A 6,302-nucleotide genomic window follows, 5' to 3' on the forward strand; every position below is an offset into this window, starting at 1 on the left:
TGCACAACAGTGTCCCACAAACAGTCATGAATTGAGTGACCAAACAATGGTTTTTTTTTTGGAAGAGATTATTACCCCCAGAAAGTGATCTGCCAATTGATTAACAACCGGGTTCCTACTCACTGATAGGTAAACAGAAGCGTGTGGAGTAAGGAACCGTACCTAAGGTTTTGCCCTGATGAGGAATTGAACTTGGGTCCTTTCGCTTGCAAGATGAGTGCTCTAATCAATATGCTACAGGATATGCTATAAGTCATTCCTAAACTATATAGTGCTTCGGTCAGGTTGCACCTGCATTATTATGTGCAGTTCTGGTCATCATGGTATAAAAGGGGTTGTTCAGGCTACAGAGGCATTGCAATGTGCCTGGGAAACACACAGTTACTCTACAGTATACCATGTTAAGCACCCTGGGACATCCTCCGGACATGAAAGGCACTATACCAAATGTAAACAATTGGAGAAGTCAGAAACTCATCAGGCAATTGTTAAAAGAGAAATATTGCCCATTTTGCAATAATCTGAGAGTCAGTCGGACAGTCAGGGGATAGTCAAAACTCAAAAGAGACATCACGGAGTTATCAATACAGAGATATATAAGATTCTAAATGGAAATGAGAATGTAAACCCAGAACAATACTTTCAGATTAATTAAAGCAGCAGAAGAAAAAGGTAATAGGTTCAGGGTTACAAAGGGCAATTTATGGACAGATGCCAGAAAGTATTGTTTTACCCAGAGGATAATTAACAATTAGAACTGGTAAGAAGAGTGGCTGTGGCTAGGCCACTGCATTCATTTAAGAAACTATTTGAAGCTGTGATGGGAAGACATTATGGTATGGTGTTGATGCTAACTGGCACTCCAATGCAGTGCTAGGGTGTGTTACATTTTCAGAGGTGCCATCCTTTGGATAAGATTTTAAACCAAGGTCCCAGCTGCCTGGTCAGATAGATGTTAAAGATCCCACAGTACTATTTGAAAAGAGAATGAAATTTCTTCCAGTGTCCTGGCCAACAATCCCCCAAATAAAACTGGGTCACTCACTCCATGGCTGTTTGTGGGACATTGCTATGTGTAATCATCTGCTGCGTTTGACTCACAAAATACAATCAATTCTTTACAATATATCCTGAGAGACATGATAAGGCGCTATATTAAATGCAAAGATTATTATTAAGCAAGGTAGAGTGAGTATTCTGGAAGGATGAAATCAATGATCTCTATGATCTTGTGAAGGGTAAATGAAATAGAGATAACCCATTGGAAAAACAATGATGACACATTGCTGGGGCATTCAACCTCTTTTTGCGCAGGATACTGCGCTAAGCATCCTCTTGGAGCTGGAATCTATGTATCTTAATGCAACAGTAGCGTTGACATTTTGATCCCGGTCTCCACACTGCTGTGACCATTACAGAGTGGAAACACAATGCTCCTCCCCCCTCCCCATGGAGCGAGAGCAACGTGCTCAATCTTTTCCTTGATTCAGTCAGTGCTGAAGTGAAAGACGCTGATGGAACTGCAGTCCACTCTATTCTGCTCCTAAAATGTAACGTGTGTGAAGGAGTTAATACTGCATGTGGCGTATCCAAGAATCGTAGGTTGCGCTCTTGGCTGATGCTGTTTTTCTATGCAAATCACAAACCACATTGTCTGCATGAGGAAGCTATTTGCTCATGGGATCCGCTTATGATGGTACTCACTTGAATGCATTAATTGTCACTAAATACCAATCCTAATAGCTCCATCTCTACAGAACCAGATTCCGCCTACAAGGCTCTGAAGGTCTGAAGCCGAAACCCATTTGGCTCGCCACGCCAGTATTGTAGAAACCGTTAGCAAAGCTAACAATTTCAACTGTGAGTTGTACGTGCAAATTAAAAGCAGAGTTTGGGAATTCTAGTAATTATAATGTACATATCTTCAAATAAGTGCTCCTTTTCTCAGTTCATAATTATAATTAATTCCCTTCCAAAAATAACCAGGGAGGAAAGAATCGTTGAGAATATAGCGGAATTTAAACAAATAGGTTGATTTGGTGGCAAGATTCTAAATTTGAAATTTAGACTGTATGATGACCCAGGAATGGGTATAACAACAATTTACATTTATTTAATGCCCTTCACATTGGTTAACATGAGGTGGAAGGTACCAATTCAAGGGTAAATAATAATAATTAATCAGAATTCTTGCATTTTATCTTCGAGACATCTTAAATTGCTTCACTACATATATTGTAAAGGGAATTGATTGTATATTTTGTGAGCGGAGCAGCCAATTGCACAGAGCAGTGTCCCACAAACAGATTTAATGCAATGAACACAAGAACTACTCCAGGATTAATGTCCAAGAACTTAATTTGTGTGTATTGACTTTCCAGAACATAAACTTTCATCTCTGTAGGTTTGAGTTAACTTTGGGGGTTCTTAAGAATGGTGAACAGGACCAAAATGCATTTACCAACGCATGAACTGGAAGCTGTAAAGAGAATTACCTAATTGATCAGATCACTGTTGACACAGATTATCTCAAACTTGTATTTTGGGTAACTGTGTCTCCCTCTTGTTTTGAAATATTTAAGCCTTATATCAAAAACACCATATTTTCTGTGCTTGCTACAGACATTTTGGCATCAGATTTTATTGCTATCATTTAAATTTTCAATTGAGACTAAATGGGATACAAGATATAAGGTTAATTTATTCCTGGCATACTTTATCACATAAAGCATAAACTTAGGATAATCAAATACATCAGGGGAGACTATAGAAACATTTTGATGGGATTCCAAAAGGAAACCCAGAACAATACTTTCAGATTTAACAAGACAGGTTTAGAGGATACAGGTTTCAAATTCAAAGCAGAAACTCAGAACAGGCACCAGGAATTAAAGGCAAAACTGAAATGCTCTTAATTTATTCTTAAAACTCTTTTGAGAAAAGGTAAACACTAAAAATGAGCAATGAACATTGTGACCCTTTGACAGAATTGAACATTGTTCCTCAGAATTTCGGTTTATGGAGCTCTTTGATTTAATGGGAACAGTTAATGGATTATTTCTGTCCACACTCGTGTATTTTTTTATTGCCTACAATCCAAATGAAAAGCCAGATAGTCATAACCCAATGAAAGAATTCAATTATTTTCTAGGAAACAGCTAAACCTGGTCAATTAGAAATTCTGATTCATGTGGGTATCATATCATTTAACATTCAGCTGCTGTGCATATATTTTTCTTTTTTGATGAGGCATTCTGTTAGCCCATTTGGAATTGTTTAATGAAGCCTTGTTCACATGCAAATAAGATCACTGAATGTATTGGAACAAGCAGTATGCTTAACGATTCCCGGGCAGGACAGGGCAAAACCTTGGGCAAGTTTCCTTACTCCACACATACGCCTGTTTACCTAGCAGTAAGTAGGAACCTGCTTGGTAGTCGATTGGTGGATTTCTTTCTGGGGATAATAATCCCTCCAAACAAGATAATAATCATAATTTGGTCACTCAATACCACAACTGTTTGTGGGACACTGCTGTGCGTAATTGGCTGCCGTGTTTCGCCCACAAAATATACAGTCAATTCACTTTACAGTATATTCTGTGAAGTGCTTTGAGACATCTCGAAGACATGATAAGGCACTATATCAAATGCAAGAAGAGAGACAGAATTGAACCTAGAGTACCAAACAATCTTAAAGACACTTTGAGATTCACAGCAGTTAACGTGACTGATGAAAACCTTTGAACTGAGTTTATGAAACATTCTCTACCTTTGCACCGAACAAGACAATCGACAATGTGACTTAATTGTAAAAATCGTGTCTGCTGCAGCAGACTTTTCACATAAGGGTTAAACACTCAGTTAATGGATTACTGCAGGCTGATTTTAAACATCCATTAAGGAAATTATTGGGGTGAATCAAAATCTGAAAAGTAGGTTTAAATGACTCACTGTGAAATTTTAATTTGTTTTGCTGTGCTGTGTTATTTTTGGATAAGAAATCATATTTTCCTAAAGATTCTTCATTAACCAACTGTTCAGGTTTAGGTGACTTAACAATAACCAATTCCTTCTTTGATTTCTCTATAACTTGTTTCTCTATTCATTGTTCCTTACCTTAGCTTTTCTGATCGATCTGGCTGTTGAAGTTATTTATCTTCTTTATTTCTCATTGTCAACAAATACACCAATCTGCAAAAGTTTGATAATTGTGTGTATTATGTTATGTGCAACCGACCCACAATTCTATTATAATGAAGGTGTGGGCTTTTAATGAACAGTGACAAATATGACCGGAGAAACATATTCAAGGTTTAATTGCCACTAGTCAAGACGAATTCTACATGCATATAATTGGGACACTTACTGGATCTGAAAGTGAAAGCTTGACATTGGGCTATCTCATGCCCTGAAGAGACTTCAGTCTGAAATAGCAGTGATTAAACCTCGTGGGGGATGAGGGTAATGAACTAGTTGCAGCAGTGATAAATGTTATCAAGAAAAATAATGATCACTTGCGAATTTCCATAAGTTAGTATCATTACTGTTTGTTATGAAATTATATTAAGTAATAGACATTGAACTTTGAAATGCTTAACCACTGGAAAAATATTTCAGACACACCCCTGAATGAAATTTAAATTGCCCAATAGTTGATTAAAAGCTACTCTGATCCCATCAGGTTGGCTTTCTGAAAGATGACAACCCTGAACTGTGATCAACAGATTGACCTAAGAGACAACCTTCTCAACTAATGCATTTAACCGTGGACAAATAAAAATAAAATTACCTCTTATTTTAAGGAAGCACTTATGCTGAGTCTGTATAAATCACTGGTTAGGTAGAGTATTGCATCCAGTTCCGGACACCTTAATTCAGAAAAGTGTATTTGCATTCAGCCTCGTTTATGCTGAAGTTGGTAGCTTTGAGGAAGCAGTTCTAGAGCCATGAAGATCCTGGGCTCCCTCCAATTCTCTGCATCCCCCACCTCATTCAAGGTCCATCTCAAGACCTATCTCTTTGACCAGCCATTTCTCTCCTCCCAAACCTTCAGCTCCCATCACAAGCTTGGGTGCCAAGCCAGGATTGTTACGCATTTGGGACATTCTCCCAATGTGAAAGACACTGTATAAATCTGAATTGCAACAGTTTTGTTGCAGGCAAGAACTTGGGGCAGAATTTTCAGAGCAGCCTGACCCAGTGAGCTATTGCTGTATGGGTATCAAGAGATATTCTAAAGCAATTAAAGAACGTATGAAATTTTAATCACTAATTTTCCTCATCAATGTATTATCTATGTGGAGATTTTAAATGCGTTCTTATCCCACATTGGACTAGTAAATATTTTAGTAACTTCAAAAGATCAATTAAATCTTGTTCACTGTATGAGAAAATTCTCATTTTCAGTTACTGTCTAGCTCAAGTGAGCTGGCCAGCAAAGCAAAGCATACTGTAACTAACGTGTTTATCCATCCAGCTCCAATATTGAGTCTAAAAGATCTTACCTGTCTTTCTTGACCGCCTCTTCAAAGAAATCTTCTTTTTTCTCAGGATTAGTTTCGTTTGATTAAAACTGCTCATGGGTAAAGTTCATTTTTTCCTTAAAAGAGCATCCTAAAAGGTAAGTTCCTTCTTTTTGAAGAATCAATTAGCAGACGTCTATTTTTGGAAAAAAAAGTGCAAAGAAAGGGGAGAAATCAGTGAGCCCTGTCTAACTACTAACCTTCTTAACAGTATATATGACTTAATGAACTTTCAAAACTATATGGCTTACACTTTTGTGTGCCTTTAAATATTTAAATATTTAAATATTTAAAAAGTTCACCTAACATCATGCATGAGCTTCCAAATCCTTCTGCTGATTATAATTCTGCGAATGGCATGATGTGCTTTCCAAATGACTGATTGGGAGCTGAATTTTGCTGCTGCCTCGCTTATAGTGTGTACTGTGAAGTTGGTATTTTTATACATCTATCCACAAAAACATTTACCTGTAAACCATTTTATCTGTAAATGCAAGCATTATTATTATTATTATTTCATTACAATTTAGTTTACTCTGTAGAGGTAATTTCTAAATGATTTTCAATGATGGGTCAGCCAGACCAATAGCACTGCCACGTTATATGTGATGTTATTTTTCTTAATATATTTGAGCTTCCGAAAATAGCTACTTTTTGCAGGAGGTTGATATTTTTGTTCACGGGTATTTTGTCCAGCTATTTTTAAATAGTCTGATTAACAATCCCAGTAAGACCGATGATTATAGGAATTATGTTTCTTGTAGATTGCTACATATGT

This window comes from Callorhinchus milii, unplaced genomic scaffold (assembly GCF_018977255.1).
Source record: "Callorhinchus milii isolate IMCB2004 unplaced genomic scaffold, IMCB_Cmil_1.0 Scaffold6, whole genome shotgun sequence".
In the NCBI taxonomy this organism is placed as follows: Eukaryota; Metazoa; Chordata; class Chondrichthyes; order Chimaeriformes; family Callorhinchidae; genus Callorhinchus; species Callorhinchus milii.